Genomic DNA, 25,114 nt, shown 5'->3' on the forward strand with positions numbered 1-25,114 from the left:
CTGACTCCGCAGCTACAGCGCTGCTGGTACTCCACCTTGGCGAATGGAATAACGTTTGCTGCGCCCCCGCTGGAGCGCCACGGCGCCAGTGTGAAAGAGGTGTTGCATTACTGCACTCTGATCAGCCTTCGGAAACAACCCATAATCCCCTTATGTCAAGTGGCCACTCTTCTCATTATTTTGAACTTGCTGTAGGAATGCGGATATGCTGTTTGAAAGCTCCGTTTCTGACAGCCGGCTGCTTATCTGCTCTGAGACAAAGCAACCATTAGTGTGGAATGCTGTGTGTGTGTGAGAGAGAGAGGCGGGGGGGAGGGGAAGGGAGCCCTGTTGCTGTCTGAATTTACAAGACAGCATGCTGACATGCTCTCAGCCCCCCCAAAACCCCACTCTCTTTCCCCACATACACACAACACACTCCCTGTCACACTCCTCCCCACCCCACCCCCCATTTGAAAAGCACATTGCAGTCACTTGCAATGTGGGATAGCTGCCTATAATGCACCGCACCCAATGCCGCTGCAAGCGCCACAAATATGGCCACGCCAGTGCGCTTGCAGCTGTCAGTGTGGACAGACTGCAGTGCTTTCCCTACTGCGCTCTCCGAAGGCTGGTTTAACTCAAAGTGCTCTACATCTGCAAGTGTAGCCGTGCCCTTAGATTACTAAGTATAGTGGTAGTTTCTGTGACAGACACACTGTGAAATGGACTTAAACCACCAACTCATTTCATATTGATTGCCAAACTGGAGATGTACCAGCACCTCAGAAGTGAAAGTATGCTGGAACAATTTTTATAGTGAGGGTGCTGATGATGGAAACCATGTATTTGGGGTGTTATTACTACTTCAAGCCAGTGGATGTGGCAGCACTCTAGGGTGACCAGATGTCCCAATTTTATAGGGACAGTCCCAATTTTGGGGCCTTTTTCTTATATAGGCTCTTATTACCCGCCACCCCCGTCCCGATTTTTCACGTTTGCTGTCTGGTCACCCTACAGCACTCCCACCATCCCTAGTTCCAGTACCACTGCTCCTGAGCCATCCAGTCCCCTCAGCTTCAGGAGGTGTTTTTCCTCTCACTTATACCAGTGTAGCCCCACTGCTTTCAATGGAGTTAATTGTGATTTACACTGGCGTAAATGAGATAAAAATTAGGCCCACTGTCTTGACTTCTGTCACCACATGATGGCTCTATTCTTTTGGCAACTGAATTCTCTCCTATCTTATAAATGGCTATGCAAATTGTACTTGTAGTATAATTGATATAAAATCCTATCAAATCAGGGTACTGGTGTTTTACACCCACTCCACACAGTACAAGATGAAAGGGAGTGGAGAATCTAAGCTTAAGTATTTTTGAATGATGTCCTAGGGCCAACTCCTTAGGTAGTGTAAACCAGTGTTGTTCTGTTGACTTCAGTGGAGCTAAACTGATTTATACCACCTGAGGATCCGGTCTTTTGTTTTTGGGGAAATACTATATACCTCAAATCCTTGCTTAAAAAATTGCCCCTGCTTCCACTGAAGTCAATGAGAAAATTGCCATTGATGTCAATGGGAGCAGGATAAGGCCCTAGGGATCTGAGTTTCAGAGGTTCTGAGTGAAAGATGCTTTGAAAATTAGGTCCTAAGTACCTAGGTCACTATTGTCTTGCACCTTGTATAATCATTTGCTCCCATGCAAAGTGAGTGCAAAGTGGATCTACAAAGCAGAATGGTAGCATTTCACACCCACTTTGAAAAAAGTGAAAAAGCTACACACAGTGCAGGGCAAGGGTGAATGAGGCCCTAAAAGTTTTAAGAGCAATATTAACAGACACTTAATACTGCTGTTAGCTGAGCTCACGCATGGCCTCTTTTTAAAGAACACAGCATTGTAGAATGTTTGCATGATAAGATGTTTCATTAATTAGACAGCATGGTATTATGGTCGAAAGCAGCAAAATAGTAAATGACTGAGTTATGTTAGCTGTTCTTTGACAATAGCTCACACAGTAAGCAAGATAAGGAATAAGGCTATAGAGATAAAGTGAAAAGAATATGCTGCTTGCCACAAATTCAAAATACTGAATGTGTCGTGATAAATGATAATTAAGTCTGCTTGGACATATTTAAACCATATGGTGTGACAGTACATAGATCATGAAGCAAAAGGAAACTCCAAGCCTTCTATTTCCTGAGAATTGTTATTTTCCCAGCAGGGTACACCATCCTCCTACTATCTTACTGCATTTGTAAATTAGAACCAAATATTTTTAAATGCTCTTTTCATACTAAATAATGATGGATGCTTTAATTTTGGGAAAAGTTGCTGTAGTATATTATATAATGGCATTCCTAGTATTTTTTCTCTCTCCTAAACTATGTCCCCCTTTCTTCCTCAAGATGGGTCTGCTGATTGCATTTCTGCAGCTACCAGTCCACCGTAAGCTTTTACTATTTATTAGAAAATACATTCTTAAGGTTTGTATTACTCCAATTTTTATGGCTAGACACACAAATGGAAAGCTATTACGGAGCAATATCAACTGAAACATTATTTTAAGTTGCAAACATGCTTACAATTTTTGCTCTGTAACCATTGTGGAAACCTGTGGGATGAACATGAAAAATACTCGGCTAGAACAGACTAATAGTCCATCTAGTCTGATGTCTTATCTCTGACAATGGTTCACCCGAGATGCTTCAAATATAGGCAGACCAAGTTCCTGATCTTAGTCTTTTGCTAAGTAGTTGGAATTGGGATCACAGTGGAGATGAACTTCTGAACTCCAGGAGCCACCAGGGTCTATCTATATATCTAAGGAAAATATAGGTGGCTAATCACCATAGGATCTAGGGCAGGGGTTCTCAAACTGGGGGTCGGGACCCCTCAGGGGGTCGCGAGGTTATTACAGGGTGGGTTGCGAGCTGTCAACCTCCACCTCAAACCCCGCTTTGCCTCCAGCATTTATAATGGGTTAAATATATATTAAAAAGTGTTTTTAATTTATAATGGGGGAGCGGGGGTCGCACTCAGAGGCTTGCTATGTGAAAGGGGTCACCAGTACAAAAGTTTGAGAGCCACTGATCTAGGGGCTCTGGTAGCAGCTAATGGCTGATTTATGTGGAAGCAAAACTGCCCAGGTGTCTGATTCCTTCCTTCCTTCCAATGAAAAAATGTTGCTAACAAAACTGATTTGCCAGTATGACATCCCAGGATGCTCTGAAAGGAGTTTAAATGTTGTGTGTACTGGCAAGGAGAAACAATGTCAGTGACAGAGAAAGAATAATATGGGTTTTGTCCTGAAGCTACACAAAGGTCAAAATCTTGGATTTCAGAAACTCTAGATTCTCATCCCTGGAAGGGTTCTTGAGTGGAATGTGAGCTAGAGGTATAAAATCAGGGTATGTCTACACCGCAATTAGACACCTAAGGCTGGCCAGTGCCAGCTAACTCAGGCTTCTGGGGATCAGGCTAAGGGGCTGCTTAATTGAAGTGTAGATGTTCGGGCTTGGGCTTCAGCCCATGCTCTGGGACCCTCCCACCCCGCAGTTAAACAGCCCCTTAACCCAGGGGTGGGCATACTACGGCCCGTGGGCCTCATCCGGCCTGCCAGCCATTTTAAGCCGGCTCTCGAGCTCCTGTTGGGGAGAGGGGTCTGGGGCTTTCCCCGCTCTGGTGCTCCAGCTGGGGAGCAGGGTCGGGGGCCGCTCCACGCGGCTCCAGGAAGCATCGGCATGTCCCCCCTCCGGCTACTACACATGGGGCAGCCAGGGGACTCCGCTCTGCACGCTGCCCTAGGCCCCAAGTGCCACCCCTGCAGCTCCCATTGGCCAGGAACTGCAACCAGGGTGGTGCCTGCAGACGGGGCAGCGTGCAGAGCCGCCTGGCTGTGCCTCTGCGTAGGAGCCAGAGGGGGCATGCTGCTGCTTCCGGGAGCCACTTGAGGTAAGCGCTGCCCGGAGCCTGCACCCCTGAGCCTCTCCCCATGCCCCAACCCCCTGCCCCAGCCCTGATCCCCCTCCCACCCTCCAAACCCCTCTGTCCCAGCCCGGAGCACCCTCCTGCAGCCAAACCTCTCATCCCCAGCCCCACCCCAGAGCCCGCACCCCCAGCCGGAGCCCTCCCCCCCCCCCACCCCAATCCCCTGCCCCAGCCCTGATCCCCCGCCCACCCTCTGAACCCCTTGGTCCCAGCCCAGAGCACCCTCCTACACCCCAAACTCCTTATCCCCAGCCCCACCCCAGAGCCCGCACCCCCACCCTCGCTCCCCCTCCCCTACCCCAGCCCAGCACCCCCTCCCACACCCTGAACTCCTCATTTCTGGCCCCACCCTAGAGCATGCACCCCCAACAAGAGCTCTCACCCTCTGTCACACCCCAACCCCAATTTTGTGAGCATTCATGGCCCGCCATATAATTTCTATTCCCAGATGTGGCCTTTAGGCAAAAAAGTTTTCCCACCCCTGCCTTAACCCGAGCCCGAGTCAGCTGGCACTGGCCAGCCTCAGATATCTAATTGGAGTGTAGACAGACTCTTAGAGACTTGTGCTGAGCAGGTGAGGCTTCACACTGGATGAACTGTGCGCTCCCTTCTAGTCAAGAGAGATAAAGCAACACAAATGGCTGGATTTACCCCGGCTGGTGTGGGGGGTGTATACACATTTCACCCACCTGCCGCCAAAGAAAGCTACTGCATGCGGTGAGAGTGCCAGTGGTGTTTGTACTAGTGCCCTTCCCAAGGATCTGGCTGGAGGAGGGCAACTTTAAAAAGACAGCCAACGGAGCCCCACTGGTGGGAGCTGCCATGGGGATATGTTGAACTTATGCATCCCGCAGGCATACTGGCCGTGCCACCTTTCTGACCAATATGCATTGTTGTGGCCCATTATTCCGGATGATCGTCCCCAATGTTTTGGTTGGCTTATGTTCTATAACTTCATCTCCCTGTAAGATCATTGGGCCCAATATAAGTAGAAATGTTTTGGAGTGGAAGCTGTTTGTTAGTTGGGCCAATTTAATCATTTGCTTCATTTCTGAGTGAAGGGCAGGTACTGATGGATGCACTAGGAACTGTCAGATAGAAAGACATAGTGAGTCAAACACAGAGATTCTAATATTCTGGAACTGAACTACAATTTACATGTTTTTACCAGCTTAAATTTATTGTAGACCATAATACTGCATTAAAACTCCTAACAGTAAATGAGATTCCAGTTCACCCCTGAAATTATCTAAACATTTTCATTCTACATGACAGATCTATTGAATACTGAAAAAGAGTACAGGATTATAACTGTTGACAATACTGTGACTCTTTATATGTTTTGATAGACTTTCCTATTTCTTTGGAAATGTAGGATCAGATTGTTGATTGTATTGTTGACATTTTCTTTTCTATCGGTGTCAATAAAGCTCTGAAAATATATAGAGGCAACAGATAATAAAAGGTATTCACTTCCTGGTAGCATAATTTTAAAAAACCCAAACAAGAAACTCAGCTAGACAGCCCTACCAGACAAGCTCTCCAAAATACAGTACATCATCTCCACTGCCACTTTGCTGGAGTAAATCAGACCAGCTGGCGATCTGACCCATTAACTCTAATTGCCTAAATGAAGTGTCACTATACAAAACCACTTTCTAGACTCATCTAAAGGATACACATATGCCTCATTTTGTCCTACGGATATCTCCATGGGATGCTGAGTGCATATTTTATCCAGACTTATACCATTATAATTATGCAATGGTGAGTCCCTTCCATAGGTTTGCATTCCCTCACATTTTTTACTGCATAGTCAGTCAGTATTATAACCATATAAATGTTAGGACTTTTTCAAATAAAATATGTTACTATTTGAATTACAGTAGCTCAGTGGTTCTCAACCAGGGGTACATGTACCCCTGGGGGTACGCAGAGGTCTTCCAGTGGGTACATCAATTCATCTAGATATTTGCCCAGCTTTATAACAGGTGTGATAAAGTTCCTCCTCTATCTTGGTGGATCCTGTGCTTATTGGTGGATTTTCTTGCCTCAGAGATTCACCATGTGGGTTGGGGAACAGCCCAGAGACCTTCCCCTCTGGAAGAACCCACAGTCCACGTCAATTGGGGGGTTTGGGGGGAACCCGGGCCCGCCCTCTACTCCGGGTTCCAGCCCAGGGCCCTGTGGACTGCAGCTGTCTATAGTGCCTCCTGTAACAGCTGCATGACAGCTACAACTCCCTGGGCTACTTCCCCATGGCCTCCTCCAAACACCTTCCTTATTCTCACCACAGGACCTTCCTCCTGGTGTCTGATAACGCTTGTGCTCCTCAGTCCTCCAGCAGCACACCCTCTCACTCTCAGCGCCTTGCACCTCTTGCTCCCAGCTCCTCACACTCGCACCACAAACTGAAGTGAGCTCCTTTTAAAACCCAGATGCCCTGATTAGCCTGCCTTAATTGATTCTAGCAGCTTCTTCTTAATTGGCTCCAGGTGTCCTAATTAGCCTGCCTGCCTTAACTGGTTCTAGCAGGTTCCTGATTACTCTAGTGCAGCCCCTGCTCTGGTCACTCAGGGAACAGAAAACTACTCATCCAGTGACCAGTATATTTGCCCTCTACCAGACTGCTGTACCCCACTGGTCTGGGTCTGTCACACAGGCTACATAAAAAGCACTAGTGAAGTCAGTACAAACTAAAATTTCATACAGACAATGACTTGTTTATACTGTATACTATACACTGAAATGTAAATACAGTATATTCCAATTGATTTATTTTATAATTACACCTCTACCCCGATATAACGCTGTCCTCGGGAGCCAAAAAATCTTACCGCGTTATAGGTGAAACCGCATTATATCGAACTTGCTTTGAGCCACCGGAGTGCGCAGCCCCGCCCCCCCGGAGCACTGCTTTACCACGTTATATCCGAATTCGTGTTATATCGGGTCGCGTTATATCGGGGTAGAGGTGTATGTGGTAAAAATGAGAAAGTAAGCAATTTTTCAGTAACACTGTGATGTGACACTTTTGTGTTTTTATGTCTGATTTTGTAAGCAAGAAGTTTTTAAGTGAAGTGAAACTTGGGGGTAAGTGAAACAAATCAGATTCCAGAAAGGGGTACAGTGGCCTGGAAAGGTTGAGAGCCACTGCAGTAGCTTCTAAAGGCCTGTGGTGTTTAGATGCTGCATGTGATTATTAGAACTGGGAGCACAGGCTGTTGGGAGTCTGAAAGGACAGGAAACAGGAAGGAGGGGGGAGGAGTTGAGGAGGCTGAGTGAGAGTTACAGAGTGTGCAGTTACAGCTTGGTAAAGAGATTTCCACTGTAAATAAAGTTCTGTTCAAGTTTGTTAATACCTTGCCTGGGTGATGCAACATTTTGGCGACGAGGATGGATCTTCTGCCTCTGAACCCACCTGCACCCTTTCTGCAAAACCCAGGTGAGCCTCCCATTGCTTTTACTGTCTGGATCCATATGTTTGAGACTTATCTGCTTGCAATCAGTGCTACAGAGATTTCTGAAGTAAGAAAGCGTGCTCTGCTAATCCACTGCCTTGGAGCAGAAGGGCAGCATATATTTTAAACGTTTCCCCTTGCAGATGATAAATATGAGACTGCACTCACTGCATTAAAGAACTTTTTTGTGCCAAAAGTGAATATAGTAGCTAATCGCTACAGATTTCGCCAGCATGAGCAGAAACCAGGGGAGACTATAATGCAGTATATTGCTTCCCTGAGGAGTCTGATTGTAACTTGTGACTTTGGGAATATGGCAGATGAGATGATTAGAGACCAGCTCATTGAGAAAACAACCATGCTTTGCGTAAGAGAATGCTTACTTCTGGAACCACAACTTACACTAGAAAAAGCAATAACCATTGCTACTCAGATCAAGTCAGCTACAGCTGAAGCCAAAATAATGAGCAACGGTACAGGAGGCCCAATCCAGGCTGTGACTCCTTTGCAGAAAAGTTCACTATCACTGCAGACAAACAATTGCAAAAGGAAAACTAATGAAAAGCCACTGAATCAGCAAATGCAAAATACGGTAAAAGCATGCTTTCGCTGTGGATCCCCACAACATCTTGCAAGCTACACAGGATGTCCAGCAGAAGTAGCTCAGTGCAATCATTGCAAAAAGATTGGGCATTTTGCTAAAGTATGTCGCAGTAGCCAGTTCAATCAACAGGTGCATGCAGTTACAATACCAGATGTTACTGTGCTGAGTGTGGACAAAATCACTACTGCACATATTCCAGAACAGATAAAGTGCACTGTAAATGTTTCTGCCATACCCTCAGGCAAATCACACTCTATTCAGCTAATGTTGGACACTGGCTCAGCAGTATCTATACTACCTGATTCCATCTATTTGCGTTACTTTAAGGATGTGCCTCTTACTGAACCCAAAGTTCACTTGGTGTGCTATTTGAAAAACCATATTCCAGTACATGGCTGCCTGCCAGCAATAGTTACTTTTGGTGATTGCTGTGTAACTGCGGAGTTCTACATTGTCCACAAAGGCACTGCTATCCTTGGCAGAGATTTATTAGCTGCCTTAAATCTCAGGGTAGTTAATGGACGAATTGATCTTCCTCAGCAAAGCACTCTTGCGGTACACACAGCAGTTTCATCTGGGACCCAACTCCAGGTTGAGGAGAAACTCGGCTGTGCTTATGGGTTTCTGCATAAAGTTAAAATGTGGAATAATGTGATGCCTGTACGACAGAAATTACGGCGCTTACCATTTTCAGTCAGGGAAGCTGTTTCAGAGGAACTTAGAAAACTTGTTCAAAAGGACATTATTGAAGAGATTAACTCCTCGGAATGGGTTTCACCTATAGTAGTGACACAGAAGAAGGGTGGAGACATTTGCCTTTGTGTGGAATTAAGGGAGCCTAATAAAGCTATTGTGATTGACAGCCATCCTCTTCCTCACATAGAAGAAGTATTTGCAGAACTCCGTGGAGCAAAGATGTTTTCTACTCTTGATTTGCAGAGCGCATACCACCAGGTTATGTTGCATGAAGATAGCAGAGACCTCACAGCATTTATTACACATGAGGGACTATTTTGTTTTAAACGTGTTCCATATGGTCTCGCATCAGCCCCAAGTGCCTTCCAAAAAATGATGTCATTAATTCTGAAGAATCAACATGGAGTTCAGTGCTATTTGGATGATATTATTGTGTTTGGAAATACTACTGAGGAGCATGACAATAACCTGCAGTCTGTACTAAACTGCATCAGCAAAGCGGGCCTCAAGCTCAATAGGTTTAAATGCAAATTTAGACAAACTGAACTCTCCTTTCTGGGGCATACAATTTCACAGGCTGGACTAAAACCTGATCCAGATCATATCCTGGCAATTGCAAATGCTCCTCTTCCAACAGATTTGCAAACTTTACGTTCCTTCTTGGGTCTTACCTCCTGGTATGCAAAATTCATTCCCAATTATGCTTCTGTCATTGAACCGTTACGAGAATTACTACGGAGAAGTTCAACCTTAGCGTGGACAACGGATGCACAAGCTAGTTTCAAAAGGATGAAAGACTTGATTGTACATAGTCCAGTACTTGCACTATTCAGTCCCGCATTGCCCACAATTGTAACTACTGATGCTTCTGATTATGGACTTGGGGCTGTCCTCACACAACTTCATGAGGACAACACTGAGAGGACTGTTGCATTTGCTTCAAGGACACTAAGTAATGCTGAGAGAAAATATTCTACAGTTGAAAAAGAAGCACTTGCTTGTATCTGGGCTACTGAAAAATGGAGAACTTACCTGTGGGGCCGCACGTTCAAGTTGCGCACAGACCACAGCCTTTTGACGATGTTGCTCACCACAAAAGGACTGGGAAGAGCAGGATATCGTATTGCTAGATGGTCTGCAAGACTACTCGCTTTCAATTATGAACTGGAATATAAGCCTGGAAACAAAACTGTGGTAGCTGATTGCCTTTCTCGCCTGCCTTTGCCTTCACCAGATGGTCCACCAGAGGATGAGGATGTAGTAGTTGCGCTTATTACAAGCACTCTTACTGCAGTTACAAGAGAACAATTTCAAGTTGCTTGTTCAGCGTGTCCAATTCAACAAAAACTACTGGAATTTCTAATAAAGAGATGGCCCAGTAACCCTAAAAACCTTGACCCAGTTTTGCTGCCTTATTTTAGAGTTTGGGATGAACTTTCTTTGCTCGATGGCTGTGTGCTACGAGGTACACACCGGCTACTCGTGCCAGAAGAATTACAGTCAAAACTCATACACCTGACACATGATACTCATCAAGGAATTGTCAGAACCAAACAACGACTACGGGATCTGTATTGGTGGCCAGGGATGGACTCTCAAACTGAAGCACTCATAAAATCTTGTGTCACTTGCCAAATGCATGATAAGACAGCAGTGACATGTAACCCTCCATTACAGCCTGTTCCTCTTCCTGAATCTGCATGGGAAAAAGTGGCGATTGACATTGTAGGACCCTTTGATACTGCTCCAATTGACTGTCATTATGCCATCACTTTAATAGACTATTTCAGCAAATGGCCTGAAGTGGCGTTTACATCGCAAATTTCTTCTGCTACAGTAATTAAGTTTCTCTCTTCAATTTTTAGCCTGGAAGGTAACCCCAAAGAACTGGTTTCAGATAATGGTAGTCAATTTACTTCCCTGGAGTTTGAAACTTTTCTAGCAGAGAGGAACATTTTACACAGGAGGTCATCCCTATATTACCCTCAAGCCAATGGAGAAATCGAACGGTTTAACAGAAATTTGAAAGAGAGTTTGCAAACAGCTCAACTGGAAGGGCGATTGTGGATACCCTTCACTGCTGATTTCTTGCAAGCATGCCAGGCTACACGACATGCCACAATGCAAAGATCACCCGCAGAGTTACTGCATGGGAAACAGCTGAATACTAAACTGAACATTGCTGGATTGTTAAAGGCACGACCTGATGCCCCAAACAAGGATGATGTGAAAAAGACAGTTGAACAGAACCAAGCAAAGTCTAAGGCTTTCACAGACAAACGGCTGGATGCTAAGGAACCAAAGCTTGAGTGTGGTTCCTTTGTTAGAATACGAAAACCTGGAATCTTACGCAAAGGGGACCATAAATTCACAGCTCCTCTTAAAATCATAGAGAAGACGGGCCCTTACACCTATCGACTTTCTGATGGGGGGGAATGGAATGCTTCTTATCTTGCACCTGCCTATGCACCAAGAGGAGATTATGCCAACACCCAGTCTGCATTGGATGACTTCACAGTAGAACCAACACAACAAGACATTGCACTGGAACCGGGGCTTGAGAGATGGCCTGTCAGACTCAGATGACCACCTGCCTGGACTAAAGACTATGTTATGTAGTATCTACAGTGTTTTCAGTGTAATATTCCTGCCAACAGTATAGTGTCTTGTTTCATTTTTGTTCCTGGGGTTAGAACAACAATGTTTATTTTAATTTGGAAAGTTTCTTAAGAGAGGAGGGAATGTGGTGTTTAGATGCTGCATGTGATTATTAGAACTGGGAGCACTGGCTGTTGGGAGTCTGAAAGGCAGGAAACAGGAAGGAGGGGGGAGGAGTTGAGGAGGCTGAGTGAGAGTTACAGAGTGTGCAGTTACAGCTTGGTAAAGAGATTTCCACTGTAAATAAAGTTCTGTTCAAGTTTGTTAATACCTTGCCTGGGTGATACAACAAGACCCCACTGGATTAAGCTCTGTACATGTACATTTTAAGGGCTTGTCTACACGACTGGGGTTACAGCGGTATAGCAATGGTGCCACAGCTTTGTTGCTGTAACCCTGTAGCATAGTCACAGAGTATAGCAAGGGCAGAGATTTTTCCCCTCGCTGTAGGAACTCCACCTCTCCACGCAGCAGGAGCTAGGTTGACAGAAACATTATTACAGTGATGTAGCTCTGTCTACACCGGAGGTTAGGTTGGCTTGGCGACAGTGCTCGAAGGTGTGAATTTTGCACGCCCCTGAGTGACGTAGCTATGTCAATCTAAATGTTTAGCATAGACCAGGCCTAAGACACTATCCCTGCCCTGAAGCACTGACAGGGCATGTAGAAAAGGCAGGCAAAGGGAGTGTTTTCATCTTCATTTTACAGATGGGGCCAAAGTCACACAGGAAATCCATAGCAGAGCTGGGAACTGAACCTACGTCTCCTGAATCCCATTCTAGAGCCTGAATCACAAGGCCAACCTCCCCGAATAAGCAGTTATACTCTCATTATTCTCCCAGCTCTAGTCATGGCAAAGTTACTAAGCCAAGGAAGGCTCTTCTCCTGTGCCCATCAGTACCATACTCTCTGCAGAACAGAGTCAGATTCTCCATTCCCATAGGAGCATAGTGAGCTGCTTCATTACTATTTATTATTTGTATGATGGTAGCACCTAGGAGCCCCAGTCCTGCCACAGGACCCCATTGTGCTAGGTGCTGAACAAACGTAGAACAAGACAGTCCATGCCCCAAAGAGCTCACAGTCTAAGCTTCACTGGCATTGCCAGTAGCTGAAGGGCTCCTCATTGTTAACAAAATCAGAAGTGTTCAGCTGTGATTAGTGTAAGACTTTGTGCACTCACTATACGTATATATTTATGGACTTTCAGACATTGTAAACTACCTACGAGGAGCTTTCCTGTGTGAATAGACTGATGAAACCACCCCTGTGTTCCTGTGCTCAGAAAATGAAACATCTTTGTTTGGAAGAGATTTATCACACCGGAAAGACAGCTTTTCTGCTTTTAGGAATCCTGTGCTCTCTGAGAGATTTTGAATGTTTCTTTGTAATTAAATTTCCTTTTCTTTTCCTTCAGTCTCAAAGATGATTATTGGGAGGGAATAAAGAGTATTGTTGAGATCATTTCCACCCCTCAGATAAACAGATATTCAAGTAAAATACAATATATTTGACATTTTGACTGAGGTTTTACTAAAACTTACTAATAAATACTGCTCTACAGCCAAAATGCTTCTGAAATAAATGTAGTCAAACTTTACTAATTCTGGGTCACTGAGAACGAAAATGATGCTTAAAATTGTTGATTGGCTCTAGTTTTCAAGATATGCTATTGGGTCAGTATATACGACCCTTGACTTGGGAATGGCGGAGGATAAGTGAGTTATAAAGGGAAGGGATCTCAATTTAAACCAGAAATGACTAAAATACATCTTTGACTGGATCTATGAATAAATCTATGACTGGGTTTGGACAGTACTTGCTTTTTAGGCAAAACAATGAATGATGCAATCTGAAGCTGGTATTGCGTCATACATGATATGAATTGCATCATCTTATTCCTAGAAGTCATGGATGATGCAATCATAACGAAGCTTACATCACTCTGCTGAACAAATTGCCCTATATCAGCTCTAGAAATCATACAGTGTCGTGCTCTCTTATTTGTCAGTGTTTGATTTTGCAAAGGGACACATTTCTGTTTAGCCAAAGTGAGCAGAGATGCCTCGTACTTGTGTGAACAGTGCAGATAACTTCTGCTATGTTTGTGGTGAAGTGACTTTTGCGTCACAAAAGCGCAGTATAACCACTATGGTTAAGAAAGCCTATCACCTTTATTTTGGCTGCAAAATTGGAGATCAGGACAAGAGGTGGGCCCCACACATATGCTGCTACACTTGTGCAACAAATCTTCGCCAGTGGTTGAACAGGAAAAGGAAATCTATGCCTTTTGCAGTGCCAATGATTTGGAGAGAGCCAACAGATCATACCAGCAATTGTTACTTCTGCATGGTGCCTCCAGTTGGGAAAGGTGTGTCAAACAAGAAAAAGTGGACTGTGCATTATCCAAACATTCCATCAGCTATACGCCCAGTACCCCACGGAGAAGGACTGACGGTTCCTGATGCACCAGAATCATTCTCACTTGAGTCAGATGAGGAAGAGGAAGAGGATGAAACTTCTGGTCCTGAACCATCAATGTCACAGGACCCACATTTTCTCCCATCCTCCTCCTCTGAACCACACCTCATAACACAAGGTGAACTGAATGACCTTGTCAGGGATTTGGAACTACCCAAGAGTAAGGCAGAGCTGTTGGGCTCCAGACTACAGCAGTGGAATCTCCTGGCAGGTGATGTTAGGGTTTCCATGTTCCGTAACCATCAAAAGGATCTTGTCCCATTCTTCTTCATGGAAGGTGATCTTGTAGCCTGCAACAACATCGATGGTGTGATGGCAGCCCTCAACATGGTTCACGATCCAGATGAGTGGAGACTGTTCATTGATTCATCGAAGACGAGTCTTAAAGCTGTTTTACTGCATAATGGCAATGTTTTGCCATCAATTCCAGTTGGTCATGCAGTCCATATGAAGGAAATCTATGACAACATGAAACAACTTTTGAGGTGCATAAACTATGACCAACATCAGTGGCAGCTCTGTGGCAATTTGAAGGTTGTTGCTCTCTTGCTTGGTCTGCAGACTGGATACACAAAGTACTGCTGTTTTCTCTGCGAATGGGATAGTCATGCAAGAGATTCCCACTACATCAAGAAAGATTGGCCACTCCGACAGTCATTGGAGCCTGGGAGGAAAAGCGTTCAGCATCCACCACTTGTTGAATCAAGGAAGATTTTGTTACCACCCTTACACATCAAGCTGGGTCTGATGAAGAACTTTGTCAAGGCCATTGACAAAACACAAGCAGCTTTCAAGTACCTCCGTGGAAAATTTCCAAGGTTAAGTGAAGCTAAGATAAAGGAAGGTGCCTTTGTTGGTCCTCAGATTCGTGAACTTCTTCAAAATGATGCATTTGACCATGCACTGCGTGGCAAGGAAAAGACGGCATGGAAAGCCTTCCAGTTAGTGGCAATAAATTTTCTCGGAAACAACAAGGCAGACAACTACAGGTTGTTGGTGGAAAACCTCCTCAAGGCATACAAAAGCCTTGGTTCCAACATGTCACTAAAGATACATTTTTTGCACTCTCATCTAGATTTTTTTCCACCGAACTGCGGAACAGTGAGCGACGAGCATGGCGAGCGATTTCACCAGGACATTGCAACAATGGAGAAATGCTATCAGGGTAAATGGAGCCCATCAATGCTTGCAGACTATTGATGGACAGTGACAAGAGATGCTCCATTTAATGAATACAAGAGACAAGCCAAGAAGCGCCGAGTAGACACTGAATAGGACTAAACTATGTACAGAATAGTTTTTTGCCTTTTGTTTCATAATACATTTTATTTATATAACCCTTTTGCTGATTTTTAAAGTGTTACATAAACAGGACAGGTGAAATATTATCATGTAAAGCAACCATAAACACATGAAGAGACCTAGGTTTACAATTTATTATTAAAACTCTACTATCTACATAATATACATAGACATAAAATGTAAAAACTTAAATATCTTAGAAACAGTAGCCAATCAGTTGTTTTAATTGTCATATTTGAATTCAGCACATCAAAATACATAATAAATAGCACATTTTATCTCTGAAGCAGACGACTTCTCAAAAATTGTAGACCAGTGTATAACCCACCTGTATTATGGACAAAGGAGAAATATTTTTGAAGGATCAAAACAGCTGACAACCATTTTAATTATTTGTGTTGTAATTTTGACAGAAACCGTAAGAGGTTACGATCTTACACCTTTCCGCTCTGTAAGGTATTTTGAAGAACAGAGGGAGGGTGAGGGAAAAGATTCTGAGTCAAGAGCAGAAGATTTACTGGAATATTTACATTCCGCTTTAATTAAAAAAATGATCTGGCTATAGGTCATCCCATTGGGATTCTAAATCCAAGAAGCCATCGAGACAAAACCCAGACATTTTGCTGTGCACAGGGATTATGTGTAAATAATATTGTCTGATCCTTTTTAAAAATGTGTGCAAAGCCAATATTCTTCAATCACACACAGAAGGTCAGATTCTGCCGCCCTTATTTGTACCAACTAGTACCTTCCCCCCCAAATACTCTATCAAAATCAGTGGGCAATATTGCCACCCTTACTCATGTTAAGTAGCATCTTCCTCTGTAAGTAATCCTGCTTACTTCAATGGAGTAAAGGTGGCAGAATCTGGCCTTGAGGCATGAGACAGGATGGTAGCTGTGACAAAGCAAATCTGAGTTACTGCAATAGGAGACACAGTTCAGTACAGCAAGGCTCATTCGGACGCTCTGTTGGGGAGAGGAGGAGATTTGTCTCTTTAAAACGATTAATAAGCAAGTGACACACATCAGTTTTATTGAAAATGTTTTCTGACAACACACTCTAGGAAGTCTGTTACCCACAGAGAGTTAAAAGCTCGTAGACTTAAAAGCTAGAAGGGATCACCAGATCATCTGACCTTCTGTACATCACAGGCCACCTACGCCACCCGCACACTATACCACCTAATAGAAATGAGACCAAAGTAAATGATACTAGATTAGACTATTATGTGCCGCAGGCAGAGAACAGGAGGGACTGAGGTGCATCATTGCCTGAGCCCCCTCCCCCACACACACAATGGCAGGGAAATGATTGAGATGCACCCAGATAATCCTGGCAGGTGCCCCATCCCACACACTGCAGAGGAAGCTGAAAACCCCCCAAGGTCACTGCCAATCAGACCTGGGGAAAAATTCCTTCATGACCCCACATATGGCAATCAGTTAGACCCTGAGCATGTCAGCAAGAACCAGACAGTCAACCACCTGAGACAGAGAATACTTGGTGCTACCTCAAAGCCCTGGCCCACCCCATCCAGTGTCCCATCTTCAACTGTGGCCATTCCTGATGCTTCAGAGGAAGGAGACAAAAAACCCTCCCAGAATTCAATGGTCAACAGCATCTAAAGCAGTGGAACCAGAAAAACCTTTCCAGGTCCCAGCTACAGCAAGGACTGGCCATCCAGGATTACTCCCTTAGGAGTTTGAAAAGCTAAGCATGCTGAAGAACAGAGAAAAGAGAGTGGGCCAGCTAGTCACCTCCAAATAGCAATGAGGTGAGAGCTGGTTGTTCTCTGACAACACAGAAGGGGATATATAAGGCTGTGGGGTCTCTGGGATTATTGGAGGGAACTGTATTTTTCTTATGTGGCCTGTTGTTTTTATGGTGAAATTTGTAACTTCTGTTAAAATCTCATTATTTGCTCACTTCAGAATATAAAGTTATTTGACAATCATGTATCACATTTCAATCTGTTGTTTTAGATGAATATGGCCCTGTCTACACAGAGCAGCTATAAGTGACACAGTGCAATTGAAAACCCAGTGGTCCACTACACTTGGCTCACACCATCGCTAAACACAATGGGGGCTGAACTCATGTTAGCAATGGCAAGAGATTTTTAGAAGATTTAGGGCCTTACAGACAGTCTGGGTGCTTGAGTCTTATCCTTTTTCTAAAAAAATGTTCTTTCTGGGAGCTGAACAAGAATATTCTCCTCTTGATGTGCATGCGTAATTACACATTATCTCAGACTGAGCTGTCCTCAGATCTTGTAAGCAAATCAGGGTCAGACCTAGTCAGTGCTTGGATGGGAGACCTCTAGGGAATACCCAACTACTGTGGAAAATGTGTTAATGATTCAGCAGGTGACAGTTTTCCCTTTGAATCAGTTTTAAACAATGACTCAGCAGGTTATTAAGGGACACTGGGCAACAAGAAGTGCTGTCTTTTGCATGAGATAGAAAATCAAGGCCCTAGTCACTTGTGGTCACCATTAAGAATATCCTTGGCCTTTTTTTTTTTTTTGCAGCCTAATTAATTTTGGTATCCTCACCAAATCTCATGTTCACCTAAGCTCCACATGTCCAGTTGTGGTTTAACTGGATAACCGTCCCCTCAGCCTGTTATAATCTGTTGTCCAATACATGGGTTCTCAACACCCAAGGTGGTCATGAATAGCTCCAGGGGGATCATGGTTACCCTCCCTTTTTATGGCTAGATGCGAGAGGGGTCCTGAATTTATTTCTGTTGTAAGGTGAGGTCACATTACAGAGAAGGTTGAGATCCATTGGTCTTGTGCTGCAGTGTGCTGTTAAACAGTTGCTGCACTCCATTCCTAGTGGTGAGTGAGTTAATTCCTACATCAAATCACTTGCAATGTGCTTTAGGATCCTTTAGGATCCAAATCACAAATGTATGTTAAAATTGTTTATTTAAGTCTTTTTTCTTAAATTACTTTTGGACAAACCATCTATGACAGTGGAAGATTCAATATATATGAACCATGCCCTCAAAAATAATTAGGTAACATTTTGAGCAATGACCCTCTTACTATTTGCATGGACATAGCACAGTGAGTACTAAAAACCTGCTCTTTTCTCATCCAGCGGTACTCCTGAGTTTAAATTAAAAATTCAGAATAATAATCAATCCAAGAGTTTTCTTGCTTGAAATAGAATAATGTTCTAAATCTTTATACACTTGGCAAAAGAAGAATAGAGAAACTGTGTGTCTGCGTGTGCATGACAAGTAAAGGCTGTTAATTGTTATTCATTTTAAGAACTTCATTCCCAAAGATTCCATTAAATCCCTCACATAAAACCTCATTTATGCATCTGGTTCCTCTCTTTTAGGCAAGTGCAAAATTCTATCATCGTGATCCCATTTTATTGTATACAAAACGAACATGATTACTAACTTATACAGGAAATCTAACAGAATTAGAGAATATAACAACATAAGAGTAAATGAGTTTCTCATGGTTCCATTTGCTACTCTCCAAAGGAACAAAAAATTATTAGCCACTTATTGTAGTGTTCCTGTTTTGCTGAGGGTGTCTTGTAAATATTAGTACCTCATTTGGTATTAATTACATTATACCAATCCTATTAAATTTGTTTGGTATTACTGTGTGGATGCCTTTTCTGTCTTTGTGAAGATTCTGTGTGAGTGGAGGGTTCCAAAGATCTGTTCTGAATTAGTTTTTCTTTAATGTACATTTTGCTTTCACATTCCTGCAGTGACAACTGAGACACAATTTCCTATGGATTAAATGACTGTCTGAAAGAACCAATCATTCTTCATTAGACTTGCATGCAGTAAGTCTCTTTAAACATGCAGATACCAGGATGATAAATGCTGTATATAGAGAGATTAGATTAGATACAAGCAGAGATGGGAGAACATGTGGCAATGAAAAAACCCAAACCCATTTTTGTTTTTGAAATTTAAGTCACAGAACCAAACCTTAAATAAAAGAAAATCTCTCATCCACCTCCCCCCAAAACAACAAAATATAAGCTCAATCAAAATGTTCCGGGACTCATGTTCTCCAATATAATGTGAAGAACCCTATATGCCATCACAAAGCGTCATCTTACTTTTTTTTTTACTCATGAGCTCCGCAGTGTTGTATAGTGAGTAGCAGCAGCAGTAAGCAACATGGCAAATGTTGTAATGAACAAAGGGCAGGACTGAAACCGCAGGAGAAGTGTTAGGGGCACAAAGTAGGGCTTGTGTGTGAGGAAGAAAACGAGGAGAGAGAGAAGATGTTAAAAAGCAAAAGAAAAGGGCAGGGAGTAGATGTGTGTGCCCAGAAGCAGCTGGATATGTGCCACATAGAAGCTTGAGTGTAAAGAAAATGGCTTTGGAGTGAGAAGCAACTGAGGAGAGAAAGAACTGGAGGCTGACAGAATGAAAACAAAATTGCAGGGGGACAGGCTTTTCTGAAACAGAGAGACCATTCTGGAAGGCAGTGGTGTGTGAGTGAGAGAGAGACAGACAGACAGACACCCACTGGCAAAGTGTCCCCTGTTCTTTACAAACTATTGTCACCTCACTCCTGACAAACTGACTACACCAAACACAGGGCTTACAGGATATTTATCCATAAGGAGTAACATGTAAGAACATAAGAATGACTGCACTGGGTCAGACTAAAGGTCCATCTAGCCCAATATCCTGTCTTCTGACAGTGGCCAATGCCAGGTGCCCCAGAGGGAATGAACAGAACAGGTAATCATCAAGTGATCCATCCCCTGATGCCCATTCCCAGCTTGTGGCAAACAGAGGCTAGGGATACCATCCCTGCCGATCCTGGCAAATAGCCATTGATGGACCTAGCCTCCATGAATTTATTTAGTTCTTTTTTGAACCACAGGTTGACTGTGCGTTGTATGAAAAAAATACTTCCTTTTGTTTTAAACCTGCTACCTATTAATTTCATTTGGTGACCCCTACTTCTTGTGTTATGAGAAGGAGTAAATAACACTTCCTTATTTACTTTCTCCACACCAGTCATGATTTTGTAGACCTCTATCATATCCCCCCCTTAGTCATCTTTTTTCCAAGCTGAAAAGTCCCAGTCTTATTAATCTCTCCTCATATGGCAGCGGTTCCATACCCCTAATCTTTTTTGTTGCCCTTTTCTGAACCTTTTCCAATTCCAATATATCTTTTTTGAGACAGGGCAACCACATCTGCATGCAGTATTCAAGATGTGGGTGTACCATGGATTTATATAGAGGCAATATGATATTTTCTGTCTTATTATCTATCCCTTTCTTAATGATTTCCAACATTCTGTTTGCTTTTTTGACTGCCACTGCACATTGAGTGGATGTTTTCAGAGAACTATCCACAATGACTTCAAGATCTTTCTTGAGTGGTAACAGCTAATTTAAATGCCATCATTTTATATGTATAGTTGGGATTATGTTTTCCAATGTGCATTACTTTTCATTTATCGACGCTGAACTTCATCCTCCATTTTGTTGCCCAGTCACCCAGTTTTGAGAGATCCTTTTGCAGCTCTTTGCAGTCTGCCTGGGACTTAGCTATCTTGAGTAATTTTGTATCATCTGCAAATTTTGCCACCTCACTGTTTACCACTTTTTCCAGATAGTTCTGAATAGACATTTATGAATATATTGAATAGGATTGGGCCCAGTACAGACCCCTTGGAGACACCACTATTTACCTCTCTACATTCTGAAAACTGATAATTTATTCCTACCCTTTGTTTCCTATTTTTTAACCAGTTACCACTCCAGGAAAGGACATTCCCTCTTATCTCATGACAGCTTACTTTGCTTAAGAGCCTTTGGTGAAGGATCTTATCAAAGGCTTTCTGAAAATCTAAATACACTATATCCACTGGATCCACCTTGTCCACATGCTTGTTGATCCCCCTCAAAGAATTCTAGTAGATTGGTGAAGCATGATTTCCCTTTACAAAAACCATGTTGACTATTCCCCAACAAATTATGTTCATCTATGTGTCTGACAATTTTGTTCTTTATTATCATTTCAACCAGTTTGCCTGGTACTGAAGTCAGGCTTACCAGTCTGTAATTGTTGGGGTCACCTCTGGAGCCCTTTTTAAAAATTGGCATCATATTAGCTATCCTCCAGTCATCACAGAAGCTGATTTAAATGATAGGTTACAAACTACAGTTAGTAGTTGTGCAATTTCACATTTGAGTTCCTTCAGAACTCTTGGGTGAATACCATCTGGTCCTGGTGACTTATTACTGTTTAGTTTATCAATTTGTCCCAAAACCTCCTCTAATGACACCTCAATCTTGGACAGTTCCTCAGATTTGTCACCTAAAAAGAATGGCTCAGGTTTTGGAATCTCCCTCACATCCTCAACAGTGAAGACCGATGCAAAGAATTCATTTAGTTTCTCCACAATGGCCTTATTGTCCAAAGACCATTGAGTGCTCCTTTAGCATCTCGATTGTCCAGTGGCCCATTGGTTGTTTAGCAGGCTTCCTGCTTCTGATGTACTTCCTTTTTTTTTTTTTTTTTTTCGCTATTACTTTTTGAGTCTTTGGATAGCTGTTCTTCAAATTCTTTTTTGGTCTTTCTAATTATACAGGAACCTAGAGAATGCTTGTAACTTGTCAAGACTCAATCATTGTAAGATGTATGTGTGGGTAATATTTAAAGAATAATGTCTTTATATTGAAAGTTTGCTTTATGGACTTGGAGTAGAAATCAGTCACTGGGAGGATAAAATGTCTCAGTGATGATCTACTCAAGCAAGAGGGACTTGACACACACCCCTCCCATGTCAACTGGAAACGTAATGCAAGATTCCACTGTCTCTACTCTTGCCACATCCCAGAACAGTTAATGGAAAACCATCAAGGACAATTGCGAATGATTGAAACCACTTGGAGGTGAAAAGGAGCATTATAGCAGGCAGGAGATCCTTCTGGCTATGAAAGACTGTCTCAAAAGACCGTTGCAGTGTAACAAAATGTAGAGAAAGGCACTCTGCAGCCATTTGCTGAGGAAACCACTTAAGGAGAGGGATGGGGCTCTCATGAACATTTGGATCCTAGTTCTTGTGAAAGAAGACAGCTCTGCAAGAGACTGAACTTGGGGGTGGGATGCGGGGGAGCCTACTTTATTAGATAGGAAAGGTAAGTATTGATAAATGTAGACCTAGGTTCACATTTTATGATTTTGTTGTGTGTTGTAAGCAGTTGTTTCCATCACTTTCTCTCACTTCTAGTTACCTCTTTATTCTTTCTTAAATAAACCTGCTTTCATTTTATTAAAGTGCTCACAAGTGCTGCATGGTTTACAGGTTTAAGGCAAAACTGGTAAACTGGGGTACACTGCAGCTTTGGGGGCAGAGGATCTGAAATGTCTGAGTAGCCAGTGGCAGGGACTGGATATCTCAGGGGAACGATTCAAAGGGACTCAGACTGGGATGCACCTATTGATAACCTGCCAGGCGAAGTTAGGGCTGACACAGCTCGAGTGTCTGAAAGATTGGTGATGCTAGGGAGCTGATACCCAGCTATCACAAAACTCTCTCTCGCTGTAGGCAACGGGTAACAAGGTGCCTTACAGTCCTGGAGCCCAGCAGGGGGATTCAGGGGCGATATTATCAACCCAAAGCGGCTATAAATCTAAGATTTAAATAAAAATCCTTGTCACAAGTTTAAGGTCACATACTTCATTAGAAAAAATGATACTGTTGACTTGACTGAGGAAGCAAAGATCATTTTAGAATATCATGAATCTCTATTGAACAGTTCATTTTCAGTCACTATGAATATTGTGAATGCATTTATATCTTTGCTTTATTATGTTCTTTTTCCAGTAGAAAATCTCCAGGAATCTGTCTTTTTAAAAAAAAAAAAAAAAAAAAAAAAAAGGTGTAAAAGACTTAAGTAAGTTGTCTGAAAGGGAGATAGTATGTTTTATTATTATATGCAGAGCCAGTAGCTCTGCCTATTACTAGGATTCTCCGACACTTTCCATTTTAAGAGCCTGTTTTCAGTTGCTTATAACTGCCAAATTTTAACCATTTTGAGCTGCAATTTTCTACAAAGGAGGTCTGCCTTAGGCTGCAATTTTGTTTTTTAAAGTTTCAGCCAAAACAGTCCAACCATTATCTGAAAATGGGATTAAGGAAAAATACATTGTTTTGCCAAGTTAAAAAAAATTCTTACAGCTGGTGCTTTGAGACGTTCTAGCACGTCTTTGCCTTGGACTAGGGATTTGAAATTTGTCAGGGATATGCCCTTTGTTGGTCCCATGAATATTTGCCCAAGTTTTGCCACTTTATAAACTTTGGGGGGGAAAATCTCAGTTTACCTGCACGCTCAAGAGAGTCTTGTTACAACTTCACAGTGAAAATCTTGAAAGATTCCTTCTATACTGAGCATGGTCCAGCCCAGGGCTGCAGGGGCTAAGCAGAACTCTCCCTGTGATAGATGTGCTTGGCAGAACAGTGACCCTGTCTCTCCTGTTCTGTGAATGATCCCCTTTATAGGGGCACAGGCAGTGTGGAAGAGAAAATGGCCTGACTTGAATGCAGAAGGCACAAGAGCCAGGAGGATGAAGGTGGGGAGCAGAAAATTGAGACAAAGAGCCTGGGGAGGGATGGAGACTGGGACTGGAAGCTGTTGGGAGGGGGAAGGAGAAAGAGAGACTGGGAATGACTTGGCAAAGAGCCAGGATGAGAGTGGGGAAGGAGCCTGAGATTGGATGAGGAGTGTGGTGAGGGAGATTGGAACTGGGAGCCAGAGAAGTGGAGACTGGGACTAGTATGAGAAGTCAGGCGTGAAGTGGAGACAGGTCTAGGACAGGGACAAGTTATTAGCAGAAGGGGTCAAATTTAGACCTCAGCAGAAGCCAGACTCTCCTCTAGAGCCTGGAGTGGAAGTTAGGATTCTCAAGTCTCATACTTTCTCTGCTGACAACAAACATCCATGAAACTGGCACTGTGTATCTCTCAGTCCCCTCTAGTGCTGGTCCCCAGAGAGGATGACAAACTTCTATTGCTAGTTGTTACTCCCGTAGCTCCGGTGTCAGAGGTCTGGGTTATGGATCAAAAAATTCCAACTCTGCTGATGACCATGTGAGCATCAATATGATGCCACGTGATAGAATTCCTGTTTTCTTCATTTGCTTTTTTTTTTTTTTTTTTTAAAAGGCATTTACACCCAATAAAACCACATTATAAAGATTACAAAATAAAGCACTCAAAAGTTAGGAAACACCAAAATTAAAATTATCTGACTGCATCCTGCCTTGCAGGAATATGGACTCCATTTTCAAGATAAGTCTTTTCCCCCTCTGAATGCTATGATCCTGTATTTCTTTAGCTTTGGCTATTCTGTTTGTCACGCACACTTGTATCCATTTGAATATTTTACTGGGGCTATATTTATCAAAGTGATTTTGAAGAAAGCACTCACCATGATCCTCAGGCCCTGTCAAAGTTTTCATTCTACGATCTTGTCAAAGAACTCTGAGATGCATACATTCACATTATACTGCAAATACATATATTGAGCCAGATTTTAGTAGATGTAAACTGGCATGCCTCCATGGCGCATTCAATGGAACTATCGCAGATTTACACCAGTGTTACACCTTGCGCATGTGTTAGAACTTTTTTCCCCTTCAAAAAGTTATTGTTGTTTTTGAGTTTCAGCTACAATAAAACAGATATCTACAAATGAAGGCAAATTGCCAGAAAGGTCAAAAACTCAAGCATACTAATGAGAAGGCATGTGATCAAGTTTAGTGGACATTAGTAAGTAATATAATAAGCCATATATTATTAAAAAGTGTTTTTATACCTCATTAAATGTTCACCAGCCTTTAGCATTATGAAGTAAGGAATGCAATTCTTACTTACTCTTCTTTAATACACTGGTCAGCATGTATGTGTGTCACTGCTCTCTACTGGT

This window comes from Emys orbicularis, chromosome 1 (assembly GCF_028017835.1).
Source record: "Emys orbicularis isolate rEmyOrb1 chromosome 1, rEmyOrb1.hap1, whole genome shotgun sequence".
Taxonomy (NCBI): domain Eukaryota; kingdom Metazoa; phylum Chordata; order Testudines; family Emydidae; genus Emys; species Emys orbicularis.